At 44.6% G+C, this 27576-nt stretch overlaps 1 protein-coding gene and 1 long non-coding RNA gene across 15 annotated transcripts in view; one reads left to right on the forward strand and one right to left on the reverse strand.

Annotated features, from left to right (window-relative positions):
• LOC112533186 overlaps window positions 1-27576 on the forward strand; it is a 113497-nt gene that overhangs the window by 45011 nt on the left and 40910 nt on the right. The gene's annotated exons all lie outside the window — the stretch shown is intronic.
• Window positions 14046-27576, reverse strand: part of FAM169B (family with sequence similarity 169 member B) — a 266727-nt gene continuing 253196 nt past the window's right edge. For 2 of the 8 annotated variants that reach the window (XR_005862586.2, XR_005862588.2), the window contains 3 exons: window positions 22516-22627; window positions 20944-21020; window positions 14046-19228 (listed from right to left, as the gene is read on the reverse strand). The gene's annotated coding sequence lies outside the window, so the exon portion shown is untranslated. Of the gene's footprint in view, window positions 19229-20943; window positions 22628-27576 lie in introns of all 8 variants that reach the window. The other 6 variants (XR_005862591.2, XR_005862592.2, XR_005862589.2 and 3 more) reach the window with 5 other exon arrangements.

The following is a 27576-nucleotide window of genomic DNA, read 5'->3' on the forward strand; positions in this document are numbered from 1 at the left end:
TACCAAATAAAAGGTATTTTCTAAAAGCTTTTAATTTAACTTCATTTTCGCCCTGTAGAACTCGAAGGGAGAAGGATTTAGCAAATAACAGGAGCAGGTCCTAAATTCAGAGATGGAGAGAGGCTGTATCATCCGCCCTCCGGCATAGCAGAGGTCTCAGATCCCACCATCCGTTTCTGCCCAGCTCCTATGGAAAGGAATACATTTTGTTTAGAAATTACATCTTAAAAAATACACACATCTTATCAGTATTGATGTGCATCTGATCGATAAGCTTCTTTCAAACGTCCAGGGAGGGTTTTGTGGGGCTTTTCCTTTTGGTTTTTATTCAAGAGAGAAAGGACAGATTTTCCATTCACAGGGCCTGTGATGCTGCTAAAGGTCTGTCTGTAAATCCCCTGAAGTTCAGGGAACTTAGCGAGAAGGACGACAGCTCTGCTGTGCTGCGTTCGTATTTACACAGGAGAGCAGCATGCAAAGAGCATGAGTGAACAGTGTGAGATGGGCGGCCGTACCCTGCCGTACCCTGCCGTACCCTGCTGTACAGGGGTGAGCTGAGGACAGGACATCTGCCTTTGAGTTTTGGGGCGTTTGTTTTTCTGATGCGTGCCAGTCAGCTTTATCTGTGCTCCTTGCTGCAAAGGATCTTTTCCACTGCTCCTTTTCAAACTGCATTTTGTTGTTGTTGTTGTTCGTCAGCTAATTATTTTCTTAATCGGTATACGTAAGTAAAACTGATGTGTGAGAAAGCTCTCTGACTCGCAGGCTGATGCAGGACCGTGGGGAAGGAAGGAGCCCATTGCAATGCTGGGTGCCACCGATTGCTCTCCCTGTGCCGCTCTGATACAGCCACACTTAGGAAACTCCAGATTACCTGAGAGAAGAGTCGAAACCTTTGATGAGAAACAGCACATAGCAACAAAGACTCGACCACTGTGCTTATATTATTCACCTTTTTTTTTTTTTTAACATGAAAAAGATTGTAATTTTAATAGGTAGGAAGAGGTTATGTGGGGATGGTTTTGTAGAAGGAAATGGCGCAGGGAAATAAATGGTGTTGTGTGAGATATGCGGAGCAGAGGCACTTCAGATTTTGTTTGGTAGTTTCACTGTGAGGCGGATATTTGTGTCAGAGAGTTTCCATTTGAAATACTTGCTTAAAACAGAGCGGGAGGCAAATGAACAAACAAAGAGCCCTGCTCTGAAGCACAGAATTCCATCCCTTCCTCAGGGATGGTGAGGCGGCTGAAGGGAAGGGGCTGTGTGCACCTCGAGAGATTCCATCCCCACCAAACAGAGAAAGACTCCGTCCGGAGGGGTTGCAAAGGGCTAACAAGTTCTTGCTGCGATTTTAAACTCTGTATAGGCAAAGCGTGTCTGTCTTTTGATGAGTTCGAGATCCTTCCTGGAAAGAGTTGCTCCCCTCTGCCCTGCGGTTGCGGTGCGCTCGGCTCCGTGTCTCGCTCAGCTTTCTGCTCCGTGTGGACGCGCTGCATGCAGCACCAGCCGTGGAGCTTTCTGTGCTCTGAGCACAGCTTTGCTACAGATGCAAAATCCTCATGTACGTGTGGGAAAGTGGAGGTAAAGTCACCATTTAAAAACAAAATCCGCCACCAGCTGACATCCCGTTACCATAGTTATCGCTTTCTGTGAGGGAAAGGGACGGTGCAGTGCGTGCCCCTGCTCAAATCGTGCGCTGGCAGAAATAGAGAATGCAAAATGTTTGTGTATTTTGCAGTGCCAGTGCAGAGATAGAGCTCCGTGTGCTGGAATGCAGCTCAGAGGCTGCGAAGGAATTTTTCTCATTTTACAAATAGTGAGGCTCAGGGGTTTGCTAAAAATATGCTTTTGAAGCTCGTCTGGTCCTTGCCAAGTGTTGCAACGTATCCTTTCAGTGGTGTGGAGCTGGGCTGTGGTAGCGCTGGGTGCGCCATCTCTTCTGCCCAAAGAGACGAGGAAGGACGTGTGTGTGAGCAGGGAAGAAATACCCATTTCTCATCAGCTTCTTTCCTGATCAGAGTTCCTCAAAAGGAACTCCAGTGCGGTGGGTACCCTGAACAAATGCCGCTAGCACAAATCCAGTGGAAAAAAAGATAGTCCTGGAAGCTGTTCTTCCTCCCTCGGTTTCCTTCTGCACGTCGGCTGATGCAGACAGGGAACTTCCCATGGTCAGAGCCGGCCGCTCGCAGTCCCTGCTGGGCAGGAGGGCCGCAATGCCACTGTGCCCAGCACTGAGCACCTGCAGCCCAACCGCTGCTCGTAACAGTGCTAATAACTGCCCACTGAGCGCCTAAATGTTTTAAGTGTCTCGCATAAGTGGATAACTTGATTTGTAAATAAACTGCATTTGAGGAATATTTCATAAACATCCTGCGCTAAGTTGGTGCCTGGGGTAATATAGATTTTCATCCATATTCATCTCTGCACGGGAATTCCCGGGAGTTTCTGGGGCTTTGCAGCAAGCTGATTCTTTCACGCTAGAAAAAAAAATAAAAAATGTAATACAAACCCTGTGGGGGGATAAAAAAAAAAATACGGAGAGACAAAGCGATAGAAACAATTTTAATTGCAAGAAAGTGCCCGCTTCTCAGGGCCGGGCGCGGAAGCCTCCCCGAGCTGCTGCCGGGCCCCTTCGGCGGCTGGAGCGCGGAGCGGAGCGGGGCGGCGGCCGCCTGCGCGGTGCGACGGCGCCACCTACCGGCCGAGGCGCAGAGCGGGTGCCCGGCACAAAGCGGCGCCTCGGGCCGGGCGCGCCGCCCCGCTCCCCCCGCGGCCGGCGAGGAGGCCGGGGGTTGGGGAGCACCCTGAGCGTCCCCAGGTGCCGGATGGGTCAGCTGCCCGGCCTCGGCCGCCTGGGGAGCATGAACCGCGCGTGTGGGATGTGGGTTTCTCTGGCCGTGAAACTTGTTTGTTTTCACGTGGAGTGCGTTTTGTCAGTTCTATTCCCCTATTTATATACGCATTCACAGTCCTAGAATCTGGGCATCGAATGCTTTCAGAACCCGTGCATTTATTCTACAACAGACGCTAGGACTGGGAGGTGCGAGGATGTGTAGCTGTGCAGCACAGCTGCTGGGGGAAGCCAGATGCACGCAGAGGTACCCGGGGGGTGAGCAGCTGAATTTGAGCATGAGAAGCAGCGTAGATCTGAGCGAAGGGTCAGGTACTGGCTTCATAGGAACGGTGACAAAGAAGCATTTATTTATGCCTGCTGATTTGGACCAATCCGCCAGCGGTTTGAGCTCAGTTCTGCAGGAGGCTGGGCTGACGGAGCAGCTACAAAGACGAGCCATTGTATGCGCTGTGTACGTTTTGGCTGGCAAGTCACTGGGTGCTGCTTTCACTTAGAGCTGTTCAGGGCATTCGATTGTCCGAGAGCCCGCCAGCAGGCACTGCAGCTGAGCCTGCACCCTGCAGCTGTCCTATTGCCCCCAGCTACGCTCAATGGCAACAGCCAGAGATCCCCAGGGAGTCCCTCTATAATGGCCAGGTCCTCACACCCCTTCCGTACAGAGCAGCGCTGCTAAAACCACTGGCAGTCCCTCACCCCGTGTGCAGGATTCACCACGCTCGCTTTCTCCATGCTCTGGCTTTGTAGCTGAAGCAACCAGCTCTAAAGTGTATCTGTCTGCAAAGCAGTGGCTAAAGCAACTATCCACGGCCTTGCTACTGATTCAGTGTGACACCCAGGCTTGGAAACAATATTATTCCTGTGTTTTCCTCTAGCAGTGCAACTACAATCAGCTGTGATCGGTGTTTAAAATACCATTCCTGAAAGCATGGTATGTCTTACTCAAAGCTGTACCTTGCAAGGAATGATGTTATTTTCTCCTGAGTATAATTGATCTGTATCTCTGCTTTCAGATGTAACAAATGCTGCACTGTGTTGCTGTAGCTTTGAATGTTGTGATTTGCTCTTTAGGTATTCACAGTTAGGCAAAATGTTTCAGTCATTTGGTAACCACTGCGTTGCTGTGGCTGACTGTTCTTTTGCTAAGGAGAAATGTACACACACCATTTCTTCTTGTATGGGTTTTCCTGTGTCTCTGCTACCTGTCCTTAATGCAAGTAAGAGTTTTTTAATCTTTTTTTCAGCCTTTAAAGGTAACATTTAGTAGGAAGTATTTGTAAAATAAGAGCAAATCATTTTCTGATAATAGAAAACAGAAGACAACATATTTTGTTGAGTGGAAAATTACTTTTTAGTGTTTTAATTATATCTTAGGGCTAACAGATGAAGGTAGGCTTCAGGGGGGGAGAACTTCAGTCTGTAGGGTATGAAAATGAAGCGGTGAGGAATGGGGGCTCTTGGGTTTCTACCACAGCTTTTCAGTTCCCTGACCAAAAAGGAGAGACTTCGGGAACACCTCTGCTTGGTTTCTGATCAGCATGTAGCAGTTCTGAGGCTGGCAGCCCAGGTTCTGTGTGGGTGCTGGGAGCTGGAAGTGCTGGGATGGAGATGTGTCTGCATAAACCCGCTGGTCCTCCTCACACAGAGGCCTGCAGAGCTCGGGCTGTGGCATCACCTGCAGTTACTCCTGCTGGAGTAACCTGAGCTGGCCGCAGGTGAGGCTTTCTTAAGCCCCGGGGTTTCCCTGGAGAGTGGATAAAAGACCCACGTTGCTTGAAATGGGCTGGTGCCTCTCAGGGGGCTTCGGCTGCACCTCCCATCTGCCTGCCTGTGAGCCTGCCTCACCCCACATGCACTGAATGTTTTTGATAAAGCATTTTGATTCCAGTTTTCATCCTAACGGTGGGATAAATGTAAGACCTCCCCTTGTAGCGACCCTTTCAGCCTTGCATGAGGGACTGCATTTTGCCCACTGCTCTGCATTGTTTGGTGCTCAGGTGAGTGGCAGAGAGCCCTCCCGACTTGAGCTTGCGGGAGGAAGCAGAGAGCAGTGAGGATTGGAGCCCTTCCAGTTCCATCAGGGTTTTGCCAGGCTGAGGGCATCAGCATTTGGCTACAAATGAATTCAGCTTAGTTTTCACCCGGAGAGTGCTGCAAACTCCCCAGAAAGATGCATGTTTTTTTCTTGCTAACACAATCACAAAATAATACCAACTTCTCCCCACAAAGTGTTGATTGTTCTGTAATGAAATCGTAAGTAATTCTGTAGTCGCTTTGGGGAAGAAGCAAAAACCGTTCTCAGCACCTGCTGTATGATATCACAGAGCTGCTGCTCGTGATGATTCTAATATGTGAAGGTGGTTGCATAATATCATCGTATTACAGTTTCTGTAAGGAAAAATCATGGACAAGTGACTGCCAGTAAAAAGTCTTCACATCAAATGCTATTTTTTTCCTCCGTGCTGCTCCTCTGTCTCAAAATATCTTTGCGTTTTCCTTGTTAGAGTCTGCAGGTTTCATTGGTGGAAATAACAGCCAGCAAATAATGAAGAGGGGAGGAAAAAAAAATGCCACGTGTAAAGAAAAAAAAAGGCATTTTTCTATAGAAGCTAATGTTCTATAAAGAGATGCAAAAGGAAGAGAAAAAGATACTAGATAGCACAGCTGCATTGAATTGCAAGACAGCTGGAATTTTTCAATGTAACCAGATTTTAGATGAGTTTTCTTTTCATTTCTCTATAATAAGATCTTTGTAAGCCACAGTCCTAAACAAAATCTTCTTGGTGATGATGAAAATAGGAAAGAGCAGTCCTGCTTGTGACAGTCAAAACATGAGGCCAGATCCTTCGCAGCTATAAACCTGTGTCAGCAGAGCAGAGCTATTTCCACCGGCTGCAGAGCTGCTGTGCTGCAGGCACTGGAGTGGGAGGGCTCTGCAGTACGAAGGGATGCTGTGTAGTGGTCAGGATGCCCTGGCTGCCCTCGGCTGAATGGATAAGAATGAAAGAAATTTCAGGCAGAGCCTCTGAATAGACTTAGCGCTGAATCAGAATTTGCCCTGGAAAATCCCGGGCAGCACATACCACAGCAGCTACTCCAGCCTTGGAAGAAATCCAAGATGCTTCTGCCTCACGTCCAGACTCTCGGTCTGACCTCTCAGAGTGATAAATAGTGAGTTCACATTTCACCCTGATCCTTCCTGAACCTGCCCCCTTGCAGAGGGCTCGGGGTAGGAGAGGTCAGGGCCCTGGCGGGCATGCAAAGGTGTGATAAAAGGAGAGAAGTTCTTGTGCACTCTCTGCCTCGCTCCCTTCCTCATTACATTCACACAGGTCAGCCTCGTCTGACTCTTCAGCAGACAGAAGAGCAAGAGGCATTTCCAAGCTGTAGTTCTGTTCTGCCACCTGCTTGCCATGTGGTCTTTAGCAAGTTACCTAATCTCTGTCAGTTTCCTGAACTGTAAAATGCAGTATAAATGAAGCCGTAAAGAGGAGCGCGTGCTTCTTCCTGTTAAATATCTCGCTGAGAAGTCAGTGTGTTCAGCTGATTTGGACACCTTAATATGCAAAACTTGCCAAAAAGAAACCCCCAGGATTACCCACTTGAGGAGGCTTTTTGATGCCAACCACAATCAGCGCCTTAGTGGGATGGAAAGAGCTGCTGGCTCTCTGCAATCATAAAAGTAGTCTCTCAATATTTTATACTGTATCCTGACAATATATTCCTTTGAGCTAGAAATCAGGGTTTGTTTTTCTGATGTGGTTACATTAAGTTCTTAAACTGGATCAGAACCAGTGCCTTTCCTTGTGGCAGCAGGGGAATGCTGGGATCAGCCACAAGTTCCAACTTATTCCTATCGGTCATCATCCATCACCAAACCTGGGGGAGTAAGGCAGAAATATAAGCACACTGACAATTTGCCAGAATGATTTAAGACCTGGCATTTAAGAGTTCCTGTTGTAGTTGTTCTTCTGACATGTCTTCTAATTTGCTCCCATCTTGAAGACACTCCATGCTTTAAGACTTCATCTGGGAATGGAACTCAGCAGCAGGAACGGAGGTGCCTTGTGCTAGAGTGAGGTTGCACAGGGCAGACAGGTCTTCTTGCTTTTGGGTCAGCAGCAAGCATAGATGTGCCTATAGTCATACTATGGGCGCTGTTATGGTGGCTTTGCCTCTGACGTAAGAAGAGAAGCCAAAAAGCAATGTGCCTTATTGAGTGGAGTGTGCAGGTAAATGAAAATGGATAAGCATATGTCACAACTTGTTTAACTCCTTGTAGCCAGTAGCACAGATGCAGAGCTGTGTTATGCTGTCTGGATACCCTGGGTCACAAAGAACAGTGATCCACAAATCCTGCCCTTCTCTGACTCCCTCCTTCACCAAGGGTATGGACGTGGTACCAGAAAGAGACTGTGCATACACAGACGTCAGGGCTCCTTGCTGCAGTAAGCACAGGTGGCAGCAGCAGTACCCATGGCTGCCTGTGCACTGGGAGCTGCTCCCTCTCTCAGTAGCCATTAAGCGAGAGCCGTGACCGAGCTGAAGTTGTGGGGCAAGTGATGTACAGCTGTCTCTCATGAGCACAGCGGTGGATTAGCTGCCAGCTCTCACCCTACCCACACACCCAGAAAAGCAGAGGAGCCTGCTGGTAACTCACACTGTCCCATGGCCGTTTTTGGCTGCTGTCTCAACTTGTGTCCTAAACATCCTTTCTGTACACTCCTGTGACAGTCATTCGCCGTAGTAATGTGAAAGTCAAGAAACACAAAAGCTGCAGATGAAAGTGAACACAACTGTGATGGAGCGAGTGCCATTTAGGCAGAGCGCTCTGCACTTCCATGGAGCCATGTATCTTCCCCAGCCTAGTGCAAGGTTGGCTCAGTAACTGGTCCTGTGAAACATCTCGCTGTTGTCTAATTACCTCTGAATAGACTGCAGCTTTCTGAGATTCGTTTGCTTTTCACAATGAATCGCTGAAATATTTTCATGATCAAGTGTGCTCACAGCCAAACTGGTTCGGGCAATGTTTGACATTCAGAGATCCGAGCACTGTTCTTTCTGACTAGATCCACTGATCACGGTACTGAAGTTTTTCTTTTTGCAGAGTATTTCCTGCTCTCTCCACTGAAATGACTTTAGTTTATACTGTTCCTCAGGCTTTTATATGAGGACTGCTATCAATAGCAACATCCTTGAATACTTGCAGAGAGAATCCAACCATGGATGTCTGGTTAGAGTACAATGGTACTTAAAAGAGATAAGGTTACATCTTAAACCAAAACCTCAACGTGCTTACATGTAGTGGGCCTGTATGCATCTGTGTGCTTGATCTTTTAGACTTGCAGTACATGAAGACTGGCTTTTCTGCTTTCTCTTGCTACATATTCTTTCTTTCTCAATGAGATGAGGCAATGTGACTTAGGTTTGTGAGTGAAACTGTGTGCATGGGCAGCCCCTTTTCCATGACTATGCTCCCGCACTTGCTCAGTATTGCATAGAGCTGGTTTCTCAGGTGTTCCCACTGTTAGCTGTGTTCAATAGAGTGGATGTGTAAAGCAAACAGAAACGTAATGGGAATGTTTTTTGTGGAAGCTGTTTTGCTGCATTTGCTCAGCTTTTCTCTGCACTCTGGATTTGAGAAGTTTTGCCAAATGTTGTGTAAAGATTTTACATGGCATCACTGCTGGCAGATCAATGTGGAGTAGGGCATCCTGTCCTGCAAAGCAGTCAATAGAACTAAAACTGAGAGCCCGTGTTTGCTCTTTCCGAATAACACAACACCTGTATATATATAGAGAAAAATGTACTATCTGGATGTATGATAAGGGAGAATATGTAGAGACCAGAGCACGGCCAGTGCCTAATGGGATCTGATACTCTGTTTCCAAACCGTGTTAATAGTGACCTATAGAAAAACTGAAGACTATTCAGTGGTGAAGCATTTTCTTCCTAAGCCAGCCAGCAGTAACCTTGGCCTATAAAATGTAAGGACATGCTACTATTGTAAAGATCCACTTCTCCTTTTTGATGCATTTTTGAGTAGGGGAAATGCTACTCAAATGCCCTCGAAAACCTTCAAGAACTGCTCTTGGAACGTTTTCTTTCTTGGGTTTGATCTTTATTTAGATCTTTCTTTCATTCGATATCTATCTGTCTAATTCTGTCTGTTGGTCTGAAAGGCATTAATGTGACAGAAACAGCTGCCCATGTTTCTTTAGAACTTTCTCCTTTAATTTAGACTTTTTTTGCTAGGAAACAAGAAAGTTGTGTAAGAGGGAAGCTATATTCCAAGCTTATTGAAAGAGTAAAGAGACTATTAGAGATTTTGTGAATAATTATTTTTAAAGCAACTCCGTGAGTAGTGTGTTGTCAGAGCTAAGTGAATATTGGCAGGGTGAAATTCATGTCTGTGCCCAGTCATGACGTCCGAGTAGGCTCCAAGGTTTTTGTTTGTCACATAGACTTAACATTATGGACTTGAATGTTTCATTGACTTTAATGCAGAAGTGTCTGTGGGATCAGGGCTGGTATTCGTGATGATACGTTACTTTCTCTGCTGCTCTGCTCTGCTCTGTACAACCAGTGGTGCTTCTGTTGTAGGGATTCTTTTTAATTGAAGGGGAAGCAGAGGAACACTGCTCATAAAGAATAGGATATAAAATGGGAGAAGATAAGGGTTAAGAGCAAATAAGGTAAAGGACACATTATGTGTTGAGGTGGAGACTAAATCCATTTACCTTCAAGTCAGTGACAGGACAGTTGCACAGAAACTCCCTTCTCTGAGCAAAGCTGACTTACTTCTGACCATATGCCAGTGAATTCCTAGTAAAACATCACCACTTGGCCTTTGTCGATCTCCTGGCTTCTGATCTTCTGATATGGATATTTTATGTCTCTGAAAAATACAAGTGGGGAAGAAGAAAAAAACACAAATGCTATTTCCATGCAAGAGATTTCTCCCAGGGCATATCAGTGACAGCTTCAGAGCAGAAGTTAACAGCCAGTTGGAGGTGCAGTTGGCATGCCAGCACTGAAAAGGGTCCAAATGAGTCGCGGTGTGAGGGAGAAGATGTCAGCCTAGACACGGCACACAATATGACTGGGATAAAGAAACAATGCAGAAAGCAGCAGTGGCTAACAGATGAGGTATTAGGCCTAGCAGGGAGAAGACAAGAGCTTAAATCAAAAAGACATCCTGATGAGACTGGATGTAAGCTGAGCACACAAGCCTCCAACAAGGGATATGTGAGGTGGTTAGACGAAACACTGCAGGAATTCATCCGTGGAGAGCAGTGCAGGAGTTGAGGCAGCAGAACAGGAGAGGTGGGTGCAAAGGGACTTTTCAGCACTGTCAGGGAAATTGCCCAAACACTCCCTCCCAAAGGTGGTGTCATCAGGGCAGCATATGGCAGAAGTGGGAAGAAACAAGAAGTTAGTCCCAGAGCAAAGCAATCACAACACACACATGCTCAAAAAAATCCGGGGCTTAGAATGACTTTTCAACCACTCCTTTTCCCCAGGCTTTGTAAGGAAGATCTTCCTACACGTGGTGTTTTCGTGTACGGCCGCAGACTGGGTTAGTGGGAGACGTGCTCCTGCTGGTGGGCAGCCAGCATCTAACACAAATGAGGCAAAAGCAAGGCTCTTAAATTCAGTGTAGATAGAGCTGGGCTGCAGGTTTTTTTGGCAAAGCGAGCGTGGTGAAGGGAAGGTCTTTCAAGAGCAAATACACTACGTAGTGACCCAAGGGACTTTCAGAATCCAGGTCTTAGCAGCTATCCTCTGAATCCATTGGGAAGCTTTTACTAAATTACGTGAATCTGTGGGCAATCTGGGATTTCGTGCCCAATCTTTGGAGCTGGTGTAGGCCATAAGCTCATCTCCCACATACTTATTTTTGTAGTTCCTTCTGATGGTGTAATGCAAAAATATTTTTATATGTACAATATTTAAAATATTTATCCTATTAACGTGATATAACATTGTCAATATTTTACATAATTTGCATCTAATGTTCATTTACAGGCAGACATAAATATAAATTTATCAGTATGTGTGCATATGGCTGTAACATATGATTAATGTACTGTCAGCCTAATCTAACGGCTCAGAACCATCAGTTGTGCAAATAGTCCTTTCTAGCCATGTTTCCTACTGCTGTTTAGCCTTTTTCCTTCCCTTCCTCCCTCTCTTTCACAGTCTGTCTAACCCACACTTGCTTCAGTAGCCAGCCTTAAAATAGCAGGCGAGCTTTGTGCGATGGCGACTCGGATTTTACACATGCTGCACAATGCCTACAAAATCAGGGCTGTGTTCTTGGAGGCTTCTGGATGTGAGAGGAATAGAAGTTAACAGAAATCTTCTTTTCTCCCAGAAATCTCCACATGCAGCTAACAAGGAGGAGTTGTCCACATCATGTTCTTTATTCCCCATCCAACTTCAGCCAGTAGAGCTGTGCATGTACCATTCCCCGCACACCAGGACTTCTGGCTGGCCTGGGGCTCTGTCATGTCTTCCTCCTGTCTACCAGAGCAGTCTGAGCACTTGGCCTCCTCACACAGCATCTGCAGTGGCCAAGGTGTATTGCACTGACACACCATGAGTCCATGTGGGAGCCCAGTCACAGAACAACAGCTGCCCCAAATAACTTTGCAGATCTCTGAGGTGGAAAGGAGCTGAGCTGTCAAAGCCAGGCCCCAACCATCCTCTGCAGGAGTTCTGTTTTCAATAATCTTTCCCAAGAATAGAAGATAGGGTTTGTTCATGTAACAGGGACGTCTAACATACACATGAGTAATGTCTGTATCATTGCGGTGTTGACTCATATTTCATGATACAGTACATTTTGCATGCTTTATGGCCTAACCCTGAAATTTTTATTTGATGCAAGTGATTCTTGGTCCTCAAAATAGCCCTATTGACTTCATGGGACTCTCCGGACTTCCCATGAAAGTGAAGTCTGTAGTCAGACTCACATTTCTCCTTTATGGCCCAGAGCACCAAGCTGACCTTCGGGGCGGTTCCGTGCCGTGGTGTCTGAAGCACTCGCCTTTTCCAGTCGCGGTGCTGCTCCTCCTGGACCAGCTCTGGGAGCCCTTGTGGTACGTACTAACCACTTCCAGACTGCCCTGCTCAGGGACAGGCACCTGTCTTATTTCACATGTTCTGCTTCCTGAAACCCCTGCTTGGATTTACACCCTGAGAAACTGCTGAATTTATGGAGGTTTAATTTCCACCCGTTTTTGGAGCTCTATTCTTGTGCACTGCTCAGTGAACAAGCACCGACATATTGCTGTAGTGTGTTGCTGCCAGCCATGCTTTGGTTGGTGACCATGGAACAAACCCGCCAGCGGTGAATGCCCACGTCATGTTGCACTCACATATTGCTGTGCTGAACAGCACGTACCTACCTGCATCTCATGCTTCTTTCTGAGCATTTAACATTTTGAACTGATAATTTCTAATGAACTTTCTGACAGAGGGTGGCTTTCCTTCTTCTCATTTCCCTTCCCTATCTCCCAGCAGCGTGTCAAATGATTACAATTATTTCCTCCAAAAAAATCCAGACAGTGACAATTAAATGTTTTAAGATTTCAAACTGATTCATAAAAACTCACTTTTTCCTGTGAAACGTGCTTGTCGCAGAACTTCCCTTTATTTAAAAAATCACTTTTCCATCAGAAGAATTCTCATCGGAGAGTTTTCCTCCCGGCCTTTGATTCAGCATCCAGTCCTGCTAACAGTTCCTGAGGTGCAACATCTGCTGACTTCAGTCAGAGTTGCACCCCAGTAATTGAAAGCAGAGTTCTGTCTGTTATTTGTAAGCTGTGTTGAATGGACGAAACCTTACGGTGACTGAAGTGTTAGGATTAGCAGCAAAGCGATCCTCTCATTTAATCCTCCACTCTACTCACACGTATCAGATAAGAAATGTTTAATAAACTGCGGTGTAACGGTGAGGGTGACGTACCCATCAGCATATTCCTCAGCCTGAATTATTGAGTAAACTGCTTTTAATAGGAGGTTTGTGTATCCATTTACGTTACTGCATAAAAACAGATTGGGTAGGCTGTGTGGCTTCCTCCATTTTCGTGTTGGATGGTTCTTCCTTTGACATATTAGCGGTAAACGATGGCCCTTTTCTTCTTTTATGGACTCTGTGTACGCCGTGTGTATGTACAAGTACACGTTGTGCATCCAGTGTGTGTGGGCCCCTGTGAAATGAAAAAAAGCATCTCCCCAAACATAGCAATGTGCTACAGCTTCCTTTGGCTCATGGATGTATTTGGCATGTAATCGTCATGGACTCAGACTCGCCTTTCACATGCCTCATAGCACAGCTGTCATCTTCTGCCTTTCCATTGCTGTGCGATTTCTTCCTCACCGGGCTGTGCTGTGTCTGTATTTTGTGTATTGGGAGTTTTGTGAAACATGTGTGATCTTACTGCTAATATACACGCCCTGTTTCTAATAATGATGCATTTAAATTTAAATGGCACTTCTCTGTGTTGGAGGCATAGTTCTTCTGTGGCTCTTTTAGTCTCCAGTCTGTGCTTGTTTCACAGATACACTGATCAGCAGAGTTTCAGCTCCCACTTTGAATTTTCTTGCTACTGAAAGACTTTGTATTTAAGATGTTAATCTGTGCTTAAAGGGCAGGGTCCACTGATGCATTTCCTCTGAGAAAAGTGTGTCCCGGGCGCAGAGCTCCAAAGTTTGCAGCCACCACCTGCTATAGTGAAAGTCTGCGGGGCAATGAACTGAAATGGTCTATCCAGAATGACCTGTGAGAGAACGGGTAGAGGGGGAAGATAGGTTTCTGTGGCAGTTTCATGGAACGACATGCTTTTGGTCCCTGTTTTTAGAAAACCAGCATGAGCAGAAACGTTTGCAAGGAAGTGCAAATCTGCTGTAGGTTTAAATGCCTTCAGTGGAACCAGCACTGTTCTATTTTGAAGTGACAAAGATCTTAGGCCCGCTAGGAACAGGTCAATAAAAGCAAAGTTGTGGTCTAACTACATACTGAAAGTATTTACGTACAATCTTTAGGCATACAAGTAGACCCAAATTAGTAGTGTTATTCAGGGAATTAAGTTTTATAAGCATCTGAAACATGAAGCTTTGGTGTGTTATATTTCAGTTTTTGCCGACAGCAGTTTTGTAGTAGTCCAATGAGCGACAGCGCTGCTAATGACGTTTCAGAAGAAGCAAACAAAATATTTATTATCTGATTCATTGTAAACTTTAATCGCCAGCTGTAACAGCACAGTCTTTTACAGGAGTTTTTAAAGTCTTGACCTGTTTCAAATCAGTGAGGAAAAACGCTGGTATCGTTCCTGTGATGTGTGTTTTCAGTTCTTCCTTCAGGTAACGTTTCTCTGAGCAGCTGAATTCCAGAATCTCGGGGTGTTACCCCACCATTCGTTTGGTCTGCTATGTTTTTGCATTAGTAGGCAAACACACAAGTCCAAAATGAAGAATTCATGTTGTGAAGTTGAGTGCTGGTAGAAAAAAAAAGGTAGGTGGTTACAATAGCATGGAACAATTCACAGAGCCACTTAAAGCTGATTAAACGGCGTTGATCAGTCATTCTAAATAAATGAGAAGGAACAAAACTGAATATTGTGAGGAATAAGAATGGGATGTGATTTTTCAGCAAGAAAAGCTTTCCTGGCTTAACACAAAAATATCATGTGTTAACAGAGTCTTAAAATCAATATACAGCGAATTAGCAGTCAGCAGAGAACAGCCAGATGACAAGGGGAATGATTCATGGCTCAGAATGACTAAGATCTCAGGCAGCTTGTTGTGTGGAGTGTTTGGAGCCTGTGAATACAGTTAAAAGAAATTCCTTTAATTTGATCTGGAAGTATGTTTATGACAGATGTAAAGCACTTGAATTCTACTGAGGATTTCCTCTCGTGCTGCAGCCTTCCTGACTCTGCTCTTTACAGCTGTTCTTTAAGTACTGACTACTAAGCTAGACAGCCTAGTCCTCTTACACCTTATTACATGAAAATGCAGTTTCCAGCTCTAGCTGAGTAATTAGATAACCCGGCACTGCTAAGCTAATGATAATGAAGTGAAGAGGAAAGGATCCCTGAATAATCAGATCCTTTTTTAGGGACTGAAAACAAAATACATTTTGATGTTTTTCAAGAGACACTCAGGCGTCGCCTTCTACCTCCTTCTTTCATTTCAGCTTAAAATTTACCATCAGAAGCACAACATTCTTAGGTGTTCCAGATGTAAATGAATGTGGATTGCCTTCATTTGGGAAATGACAGCCCCTGGCGTTTGTCTGCATATTAATGGTGAATCGGGTGGAGGAATCATTATGGCTGATGTGTTTTGGTTGCGTTGAAGATGTCAGAAACCTGTGCTTAAGTTTTCCTGACACAAATGAACATTTTTGGCAGTTTTTTTAATACTTAACTTTCAATTTGAATTCAGATTTCTGCTTTTTTCTTTTTTCTTTTTTTTTTTTTTTTTGGACATCTCGACTGTCTGAACTTCTCTTTTTGGTGGGTCGGGATCTCATCTCAAACCTGGTGTGAACTGAAGGCAGAGTGTTGTCTTTAATAGCAGCCAGCATCTGGTTTTGTGCAGCCATCCTATCCATTGCTCTTTCTCATCTGGTCATTTAAGATGTTTTCAGAGGAGCCCTTGGCCCGTTCTTTGAGTACTCCCAGCCCAGCCCACATTTTCAGATCTGAGTCCTGCAGTTCCCACTGCTGTGTCTGTAGGCAACAAAGCCCTCAAGCTGCTCAGCTATTTTGAAAACTTGGCTGCGTATCTCTGCCAGCTTTGGAGCTAAATGCAGCGCTCGTGCTGTGTGGCTGAGCTCTTCTGCTGTTTCTGACCTGAGAGGGCATGTCTGCAAGTTCAGGTTGTGCACACATCAGGGCTGCAAGCTGTCGGAGAGGTCTGTAAGTCTGGGCAGCCTTGTCTTGCTTGGATTTGGAGGATGCTAGAAGACCTGTGACTGGCCCTGATCAACAAAAGGGTGCTCTTGTGTACTATGCAATGACAGCGCAGAGCCAGGCCAAAGGCAGATGCAGACCCATGCTGTTAAACTCCAGCTCTTAAATGCTTCTCTTGATTTTCCGAGGTCTGTATTTTCCTGCTAGCAGCCTCCTGCTTCAGCAAGTGCAGTGGCCCTTGCTGTGTACACCTTACTGAGCCGTGCAGTGAGAAGGAAGATCTGAAGGTCAGATTTAAGGAGAGGGATGAACCCGAACTCAGAGGGAAGCGCTCCTGATGGAGCAGAGGAGAATGAATGGCCCTTGTGCAGGGACAAGAGAGGCTCGTGCTTGGAGGCAGAAGGGAGTACAAGGTGAAGCTGAGAACAGGGAGGGAAATTCTAGATGTCTGTAAGATGAATAGCAGTAAGTTCAGTAGGAAGCCTGATAGGCACAACCACCATAGCAGAAATCTCTCCAGCACACACACTGTGCTTCCATGTATTAATCTCTCATTTCTCAGCCTTCCCATTCAGAGCCTTGAGCCTCGTGAACTGCACCTGAGTTGCTGGGCTTGGCTTGAGATCCAAAACAGGGCTCTGCCAATTATTGCTGTGGAGCCACAGACTCTCCCACTTAAAACACACAACACTTCTTCAGCCCCACTGGTTCTGCTGCAGGGATAGCATGTCCCCACGCTGTACATCCTCTAAAGGCAAGGCCTGCGGGTGGCTGTCCACATGCCACATGTCAGCTACGTTTTTGGGCTAACATATCCAGAAGCACTTAAATGATTCAGAAGCCCAAGTGCCCAGCAGTTTTGACTTCTATGACGTCTATAAATTGCTTTGACTTTCAGAGAGACTAGGGCTATTCAAATGTTTATTCATTTCTAAAAGCATTCCCTGTGGTGCTTAGCAAATATCAGCGTATTCCCTCTTCAGGGGACTGGGGTGAGTAGCAGCCCACTTCTCTGGAGTAACGCGGAGGAGAAATGAAGACCTGTCCCCTCCTGGTATTGAGAAAGCGTGCAGGTCTTCTTTTCCCAGGACTTCTGAAGCTCCTTGTTTTTGTCAGGTGCCTGTTCCCCATTTTAATTCTGTTTTCTTCAGCCCCTTTCTAACACTTCTGCCTTTTAATTTGGGTGGGAGGTAGAAGGGGAATGGCTTTTTCTTTCCCCTTTGTTGTGGCAGAGAATGGGGGATGGAGGCAGGCTTTCCTGGACTTTTATATTCAAAATACCTATAAATAATTAGTTGCAGGGACCTAGCTTCCCCCTCCTTTTAAGGCCTAATTTAGGTTCTTTATCAAAATGATTTAAAATGCCTTTCTCAGTAGGAAACCATATTTCAGAGCTTTTATTTATTGGACTTCTCAAAAAGTGTGTTTTTAATGCACATCCTGACTTTCTGCCAAAACTGTCCACTGAAACATCGGGACTGGAGCAACCCTTTGTATAGGGAGTTATATTTATTGGATTTTTACATATTGATAAAAAACGATTCATCTAAATAAATCATACACAGAATTGGCACATAAATCTCCCAGTCTTCACTACACACCGTACTATATTACCATCCTGACAACCTTCTCTCAAATACAGGAAAACTTTTCTCATGGTGTACATTTCTTTGGCTCTCTTAAGGCATCCGTAGCTTTCCTGAGCTGCACTGGTTTGTTGTTTCGAGCTGGAGTTTGGGGTGTGGATTTTGTTTCGTTATGTAGGCACAGGAAAGCCTTACTGTATTTTAAGGTAGAGTAAGACAGCCCCAAATGCTGCAAAATGTGTGAGGACTTCTAAGTAAGTATTAAAGCAAAGCCAGACTTCATAGTAGATGCTTGTGAATAGCTGAATGTTATTGTGTTGTGATCCCACTGTGGCACTGAGAGGAGATCACTTCCTTCTGATTTAAAAAGCACATCATTTCCAGTACTGCATAGCTAGTCTGGGGAGTACACGTGGCTTAAGCAGTTTCAGGATGTTCAGAATAAGTGTGTGCGTGTGTGTCTGTCTCACAGTGTACATAGACTGGACCCATCCATTCTGGGACACCCTCTGTCCCCCTTCCAAACTATTTCCTGCTCTCTGAGCAGAAGCTACATACAGACAATCTGAGCCTGATTATATTAAGCACATACAAATCCATAAACCTATGATTCAGTGTAATCCTCTGGAAATTTACAGCAGAGGAAGCTTCACCTGGCTGTGTTTTGAGTACCTCTCGTTACAGATCGTAGGGATGTGAGAGCCTTCTCTAAAAATGAAAGTTCAGTCTTTCCCAGTGCTGGTTCAAGAGCTGTGGCTTTCCAAAGGGATTTTGTAGTACCGGGACCATCACTCCAGAAGGCTCTGGTGTTTCTGACCAAAGGGCTCTGACATCTAGGCAGTGCTTGTTCAGAGTTTGCAAACTGGGAGCTCTGTAATGAATCATCGCAATAAAAGGTAGAACAGGTTCTAGCAAGTGTTCAATCACTCAGCATGGTGCCACTTAGAGGCAGAAGACCTTAAAACAACCAGCAAGATGTCTGCAGAAGCCAGCTCTCAGCACTCTGTATCCTGTCATTTGACGCCTTTCATCTCGGGTTAGTTCTGCAGAGGGGCTGCAGTGCAGGCTGGGTCAGGATCAGAGCCTGGGCACTGCTGATGAGGTTCAGTTCAGACGTCGCGTGGGAAAGGGCTTGTGCCGTGCCGCGCACTAAATGAAGTCAGACCTCAGGAAACACTTGGGGCTAATAGCCTGCTGTGTAACCAACTGCCCCTCGTGGTTTGGGGCTTTAAGGTAGGTAGGGGTGGCTAGTGCAGATGGACCCATTCAGCTCTTCCAGTCCCCTCCCAGGGCTGAGTTCAGAAGGCAGGATGTGCAGCTGCAGAGCCACTGATCTCTGGGCATTGCTGGTCACAGCAGTGGAGGAGCAGGGCCTACCTCCTCAGTGGGCCAGTGTGCACTACATAGTGAAGAAAGCAGGGATTAAATGATCAGCAGAGCATTTCCTTAGAGTATGCCCTGCTGTCTGGGAAGCCCCATATATCCAAGTTACACATCATTTTCCTCCAGATGAACCGTTTGAACTAGCAATGCCAGCAGCCCCACAGATAGAGGATCAGTGGTGGGTGTTACAGGCCACCTACATCTCCCACCGGCACTTTCTCTGATGTGGAATGGCTCTGATCTTTTAACTATGTGAAGATCACATCCATCCTTCAGTAGAAGAAAATATACACCAAATGCTGAGATAATTTTCCTGGTTGAGAAAACAGTATCTCATACAAATATGCCTTAATTTAGCAGTAGGGAAACTGAGGCAGTAAGGTTCAATGGCTGACAAGAGTGTCACTGGTCCTCAGGCAGGCATCAGCCTCACAGTGGTCTTCAGCTGTCACCATCTCCCAGAGCTGTCCTTGGGAACACACCTGGAGAAGAAAGCAAACATCAAGACCAAGAAATGTAATTAAAATGCTTTCCCAACAGGAATTGTTACCAGGGGAAAAGGGGAATTCTGCTCTTTGGCAGCATCTCGTGTCATAGCAGCAGGGCATGGTTTTATGGGTAACTTTTTCAGGTCTCTCTCTGGCCAGTTCTGTTTGTAAAAGGCTGATAGGATTAATCTGAAAGTTCAGAAATAAGTGCACTTGTACAAGGAGAATTTAAATCTGTATTTATTACTTTTTATTGTAAGTAATTTTACTCGTAAACAGACTAAATATAGGCAGCTAAAAAGCAATCTGTACCAGTAGTAATTCTAGTGAATGATGACTCTAACATTTTTCTTATTAAACATTCAAAGACAGTGGTTACATTTTACCTTAAAATGTATTTCACAAAAGGGCAGAAGTCTTTTAAAATACATGCAAACTTGCCTCAGGAGAACAGATTTGTTTGGATGATAAACAAAAGTTCTGGTTTCAGTTTGATTTAAAAAGAAAAAAAAAAAAACTTGAAATATACGTGAATGTCATAAAATATTTCCATGTACTTTCAAGAATAATTGAAGCATATGTACCCAAAGTGTAATACTTTTTATAATGGTTTCAGACTAAATTATCCATTATATGGGACTAGCACATAAAAGCCTTTCTCTACATCAAGTGATAGATCAAAGGGAGGAACGATGGCTTGTCCACATGCATAAACCACACCTCTCAAATTCTGAGAACAAGGCTATGCAGTCTGCATTTTAACTACATCTCCATGACATGAAACGGTATTCTCGTGTCTCCTACTGTGGGAGAGTCAGGTAGTCCTGGCTACAAAGATTTCCTTTTACATTTCTCCCCTCTTTTTTTTTGTTCCATCTCATGGATGACATTTCAGTGACTAGTCCCAGGTGAGTTTAATTTGAAAACTAAACCTCACTCAGTTCCTCCCTGGGCAGCGGGGAAACCTGTTGAGAAGGAGTGTGATTCTCAGTTATTTCATGGTAGATCTGTGAACCCAGCCCTGCAGCTGGAGGAGGCTGCTGGGCATGCACCTGCTTCTGCACAGAGCCTGAGCAGCTTCAGTGGCACACTGCGAGGACACCCTCGGCCTGTTCCATAGCTGCCTCCTTCTGTTCACCTGGGCACTGGATGGCCCTAATGGTTAGGGTGCAGGGCTGCTCCTCTCTGCTGGCTGCTTTCTTGGGCTCGGAGGAATTTAATACTTTGTGCGCCACTTTCCTATCTGCAAAATGAATCTGGTAGTACTTCCACCCTCGTGGGCATTCTGTAATTCTTTGCCTACCTACAATGCTTTTCCTTCACGTAGATGCTTTAAGGAATACAGATGCTGAGCATTATGGCTGGAAAGCAGGAAGGGATCACTTTAAGATACTGATCAAATAGTCTCAACTTTTGGGGTACTTTTTTGTGAGTCTTTCTCCTTACTTCCATATTAGCAATAAGAAATGCAGGCTCATTGGTACGGTGGCATAATTAAAGATGTTTGTGTTTGAAATCTGACTGCAGCAGAAAATGGAAGATGTATAGTTTCATACAAGTATATCCCCAGATCTAGTCTTCCAGACAGCAGATTGGATGTTAGCCTAGTTATTCCCAGTAACATCTGGTCCGTGAGCACTGATGTACTACATGAATAAAGAGAATAAAGTTCCATACAGTAATCTATTCTCACCAAAATGTAAACGTACCTTTTATTATCGTCATGGTTGCTAAACAATGTGAAGTGCACTGGGGAAGTGCTGAGTTGAGGCACCAGAAGAAGAGGCTGCAATCACAGAAAGGTTGAAACTTCTCCTCTGATCATTTCTGACAGCTCGAAGTGGTTCTTCCACAATTGGAACCACTTGTGCTGCTTATTAATATAATGAAACTTATCCTCCAGCAAAAACAGAACCAAAGGTTGACACAAGAGTGGAGGGAGAGGCTGAAACCTGATCTGGTTAGGGATCTCTTAAAGATGATGGAAGTCTAATAAAATCCAGTCTGCTTCCTACCTCCATTACAACTCCCACTCCCAGCCTGTCTTCACAAGCTAAAGTGGAATAATTCCTCCTTCCTCAGCCAAGCCAAACCCACCATTGTGCTTGAATATCAATATATCCTAACAGCATCTAATGGTCTTTGCCAGCTTGGCCTCTTCTGTACCTTCCCTAATCTATGAAATTCTTTCTTTTGATTCCAATAGGTGCTAAAATGTCTTGTTTCTTAGCAGTCTCTTTATTTTCATTATTTTTTGCTACTTTTTTTTTCCTGTTTCAAGAGTACTTCATAAAGGCTCAGTACTTGATGCATCTTCACTGTGGAAACAAACATTAGTTGAGAACAGAAAAATATGCACTTCTCCATTAGCAAATGGTTACAGAAAAGATGCACATTTTGTATCTCATGGGATTCTTTGCTGCCAGAAAGGGGATCTTGAGTTGTAAAGTCAAAAAGTACCCTAACAAAGCAACAACAACAAACTGAGATCTTCAAACATTTAAAGAACCAGGTAGGGAAGCAGCTAACTGGAACTGTAGGGCTAAGCAGAACAAAGTGTCAGAGTTGATATAACTCATTACATTTAAGTGGAAAATAAGGGATGAAAGTTTAGTTTAAAAAAAATAAAGGAAATACCCAAGAATGAGTTTACAAAAGTGCAATATTTTCTCTCAAAGCCATAAGGTTAGCAGGTTGGTATCCAACATCTGTGACTGATTAGGGGCATTTGAGATGGCAGGTGGCTTTAGGAAATGGAAACCTTACAGGGCTTTACAAATACTTTCTGTAGTTAGGCAAAGTTATTTGATTTATTCTCAGTGGTTTTCATTCTATAGCCTGGTTTAATATCTATCAACTTGTCTTAATCCATGTTAATATTTTCTTATAGACACAGTGTTGTGTAAATTCTCCAATCAGATTCCTAGAAGTTCCCCTGGAGAATAATAGAGTTACTGGGTTTACACTACTGAGGGCTGTGTTAAGGTGAAGAACATAAATCATGGCATTTAAAAATGCCAGTCAAATCTTTCAGACAGTAATGAGATCAAGAACCAGATCTGATCATATTTGCTCCTGACAATTTTAAGAAGACCTATAATTCTGTGTACTTCCACTATGTGTGGTCATGTTGAAGTTGCATGTCTGTATTAAGCAGCCAAAGCCAGAAAAAGCCCTGCAAAACTACTAGGCAGGCTTAAAGCGTGCAGCTTGGTTGATCTACACCACCGGACTCAGTAGTGTCACACACTCAAAGAACGAGCAAGGAAAGCTAAACGTACCACGTGGCAGTTCTTTGCGCTGGACAGCAGGCCAGGCTCCATGGAGGGTATGTGAGATGCAGGGCCACAAAATGTAACCCTTCTTCTGGCCTGGACAGGAGCCAGAACTTATCTGTGGGAAGAGACAACCAAGACAGGGAAGTCAACCCCACAGGAAACGGCTGGAACTGCTTGTCAGATCAAACCAACATACAACAACCAGATCCTGCAGAAATAATAGCAATAATAAAACAATTTGCAGCTGACAGTAGTGTGGTTAATAGGTGATCCAGGGCAGGCAGGAATTAAAAGTTTCAATTATCTTTCCCAGTTAGCATTCCTGGGGAATAACTCAAGGAGCAAATACCACGGAAACCCCAGCATAGGTTTGTTATTACTACAGAAGAAACATCAGCATTCAGCCAAACCTTCTCATTCTCTGGTATTGTAAAACTAGTCCTGCAAGTGCTGTCTGAGATGTTCTAACCTCAGCACTTGTCCAGATCCATTTCCATCTGTCTGTGTGTGTATGTTCTTCCACAGATTTATTTTAAATCTCCTTTCCTGAAGCTGTTCAGCATTCTGATTTATAGGATTTTCCTAAGCTTCACATAGCCTTTTCTTTTCTATACAAAATATGTTTTACTACTTTGTATTTTTTTCCCAAAGAAATAGATTTTATTGGACAGGGCTTCACACATAGCTGCATAACGTTTGTCTTATGGATTTTGTATTAAACCACTTTAACACTTTTGTAGACCTGAGGAACTCTGCAAATACTGCGAGTGAAATGCCCTGAGCTTCATCTTGCATGCTTTGAACTGAGCACAGTGAACTTTGCCTAGTTACTCAGCTGGCACGTGAGCAGTCCATTTGCAATTCATAGAAAGAAAAGAGATGGCCTGATCCTGCACTTAGCAAAGCCAAAGGAAACCCTGCTGCTGAGAGCAGCAAGACCAGCAGCAAAATCATAATGAGTACTTAAGATGGTATTTCACAATAACCGTAATGTGACAATCATGATGAAGTGCTGTTTGTTTTCTAGAGGCAGTGTCTGAATTAATAGGATCTTTCCAACTCACTCTCCTTGAAATGGCTTGCAAGAGCTAAAATAAATAAATAAGAAGTCTCTTGGATACTTCTCCATTGTTAGGATTCATACTCATTTCATAAATAGCTGTTACATTTTGAAGCTTCTTCTCTCATTGTCATCTTCCCTTCTTTATTGTAGCATGAGTAATCTAATTTTTCTGCATAGCATGTTGCAGTTTGATAGACAGATCTCTGAGGGATGCCGTATGTGTCAGCATCAGTGAAAATGACTTCTGAGGTTGGCTCACACCCCCACGCGAGCGTGGAATCCAAATCACCCCAGAGTTACACATCCGCTGCCCCACGCCTCACTGCTGGGTAATGTATTCGTTTGCCTCTGGCAAGAGAAAAAAAGTGAGATCCTCCATCGCATACTGATGTCATAGGGAAGAAGCCATAATTGAGACTGGTCACATGTTAGAGGGGCTGTAAGCTGCTTTTTGCTGTCTGTGTAGATAAACTCCATCTCTCTTGATCTGCACCTATAGATATCACCTACTTGGAGTATACACCAGGTTTGGAGGCCTAGCAATTCAGACACATTTCACCAAAAAAAGAAGGAAAAAAAAAAAGGAATGCTGATAGACTGGAGGCTCCTGGGTTTTTCTTTTTCCCAGATCCTTATCGCAGTGGCAGGAGATTTTTATTTGGCTTCATCACTACTTTGGCTTATCAGTAATAATTAATGGCATGTGCAATTGCATTCCCCACTTTAATCAAGGACACAGCTTTCAAATCTACAGTTCTAGCAGGAATACACTCACAAATCAGCTGCCCTTTCTTTTTCCTTTTCGCAGGCAGATACAGACCAGGAAAAAGGGATTTTTGCTTTGGCTGCACCTAGAGCTTTATTGCTCGACTTGCAAGTTGAGAGGATGAAGTTCCTATGTTTCATGCCTCATTCCTTCCTCCCAGCAATACACCTAAATAATTTGGGCACCAACGCTTCCAGTCCTCATGTGAAGAATAGGAATACTTACAGTGACTCATCTGTTTCCAGTTATGCCCTAAGCACACTCCTGCCCTTTCTTCCTGCTTGTAATAGCTGTAGAAGTTACTAGGTCTGCTGGGTCTAACTGGGGGCTCAGGATGGTCTGCCTTTGGGTTGCGTGGGCTTGGATCATAGCTCCGTGACTCCATTTCCCTGTCTGCAAACAGGACATCTTGTGAGGACATGGAAGGAATGTGGAGCATCTGTGATGAATGCTGTTACCTGATAATGTAAGCATAGGTGGCAATGCTGGTAGAACTAAATCTGCAGATATAAGACTGCAATTCTTGATTTAGTTGTCATCCCATTTCCAGGTAGGGAAACTGAGCTGGTTTTGGTACAAAGCCACTACATTCAGTCTTAACCTTCAGCCTGGATAACTGCAAGAAAGAACACGGGATTTTTTTCTCTTATATCTTAGCATGGCATGATATGCTTCATTAGTAGTGTGTAAATAAACTGCCTTATTTGGAGCACTCTGCTCCTGACATATAACTCATTTCTCATTTAGCAAATTTGATTTTGCAGATCATATGCATTTCTTACATGACAGGGAAGATTGGAAGATGCATCTTATCAGATAAAAGCCACCAACAACAGTGACTCCTAGGAGAAACCATCATTCTTCCTCTGCTAAAGTGGGAACCCAAGGCCCAGTCCCAGCCTGGGGTTAGCCATACGTGACACCAGGCATAGCTTCACTAGCAAGCTCTTAATCGCCACTGTGTTCCCTAGCAAATCTCAGGTAATAATGTTGGTGGATATCAATCAAATCTTAAGTACATAAGACTGAATTATGATGTTGCAGAATACAAAGGCTGCTCAAATCCAGTCCAGGCTATGAACTCACAATCTGCTGTTTACTTAAAGTATATAGAAAATGCTTGACCTCTTCTCAACGGCATCCATGTGGAAACACTCGATGATAAGACCTTCCTTGGTTTTCAGAGGAATCATGTTTCTACATTTTTATCTCCTCTAATTAAGGTCAGCAGTCACATACTCCCAGCTTTCTACTCACCCTGCTTCTCCACCAAAATAGCAGGCACTTATCCAGCTGCAGCTACCCTGTGTGAAATGCATGGGGACCAATTTGTGCCTCAGTAACTCCAGGGGGTGAACGGAGTCATGGAAATTTAGAGCCTTGCTGAACCAAATGCTGTTTGTGGGCTTCTGTGCTCACATGCTCATACAGCATGATAAGGACCAACATCTAATAGAAGAAGAGAAGTGGGGGGTAGGATTGTTTGCAAATTTAATTCCACTACTAGAATCTTCCTTAACCCACAGTTCATATTCCCACCCAGTAGGAAAGGTGTGAGCGATTTCTGAAGGAGGATGGCAGAGAGTGAATCTCATCTCCCTTTGCAACAATGTAAGTGCTAATTGCAGGCAGGAAGCAAGGGGCTAACTGGTAGACATCTAGGAGAACACCTGGGGAATATGGCAAAAAGACTCATTTTTTCATTGTCAAAGAAACCCAGGAACATATCACATCCCAGCTTCCCTGAAAAGATTCACTTCAGCTTTGCTGTACTTTGACTCAAGCCCTAGCTGCATCTTCATGAAAACCCACAACACACTCAGTGGGGCACAATCAAGGACTGCCACTGTCACAGCCAAGGCTGTTGCTGCAGGATGGCAGAGGATGCCTGTAATGCTATAATATGATGGAAAATACAGCGATAATAGCAGGGTTGCAAAGTCTTCGGCTACAGCAGAGGATGAGAAGCCCAAATTCAGCAGCCACAGATATAGAAATAAAGAAAAGAAGCTGCTTACCTTCAGAAGGCCTGCAGCAGGCAGGAATCTCCAGTGAGCTACCCTTGTCTCAACTGCCAACCTTTAAAGAGGTCTGGGAAGGGCTGGATCCTGGCTCCACCCTTTCTGGTCACTCAGGTGCATTGCATTGCATGCATGCACCTGAGCTTCCCTGGGTTGGCCCTGCCTTCCCACCAGGTGCTCAATCACTGCTTCAGGCCGTGACTTAGCATTTCTGCTGCACCACCTCAGTCCATCGCCAAGGCTGAACAAACACATCCCCCTGAACACAGGGAATGTGGGGGCTGTGCTTATACTCAGAAAGCCCTAGTAACTTTTAGGAGAAATATACATCCTGATCACCAATTATACCATTTCTACAAGGAATATGAACTTTTATTATGAACAATGAATACATTTTTATTATTATTCCATGTATAGCAGCTGTGAATGGTTAATAATGAAAGGGAAAGATTCATGAAATAAAGCTCTGTAAAACAAAATTGAGCCAGGCATCTTCAGACCTTGGTGTTTATTTAGGCTTGTAGCCGATGCACTGCACTCTTTCCCTTTGGACTGGCCTGTTCTCATTTCTCACACACAACAGAATATCATTTTCAGAAAAGAGCTAATGCTCTTAAAAAAAAAAAAAGACCAGAACAAAACTAACAGAGTTGTGCCCTGTGTGAGATTGTCTTGACCCTTTGCAAAGGCAGCTGTGCAAGCCAGATCCTCATCACCTCCCTCAGCACATGCTTCCAGCCTAGCTCCTTTGCTTGTGCTGAGTTCAGTCGTGACTGCAGGCGCAGGATTAGGCCACTTGTTTTCTTTAGAGAATAACAGCCCCAAAACATGATTTATTTTTCCCACTATGCTGGGTTTATAAGTAGCTGGAAATGGCTCTTTGCTCCTATAGCTGGAGTGGGGCATGTGGAATAAGACTTGTAGAAAGCTCCAAACCATCTCACAGCCTGCGGCAGGCAGAGGGACACTGAACAGTTACTGGACTCAGGACTGGGTCACATTCTTCTTGGACTGCCTGCACTTGTCCTCACTTTTGTCTGTCATTCTCCATAATCCCACCATAACCACAGCTGTCCCATGATGCTATGATTCTACAATTCTACGTTCTGAAGAGACATGTTGCTTTCCTGGCTGCTGCTGGATGGGCTCACTAAGATTTTCTGTGGAAATATCGGGCTCACTGCTTCAGCAACAGTAGAAAGCTTGTGGTGGAG

Source organism: Gallus gallus, chromosome 10, assembly GCF_016699485.2.
Source record: "Gallus gallus isolate bGalGal1 chromosome 10, bGalGal1.mat.broiler.GRCg7b, whole genome shotgun sequence".
Lineage (NCBI taxonomy): Eukaryota > Metazoa > Chordata > Aves > Galliformes > Phasianidae > Gallus > Gallus gallus.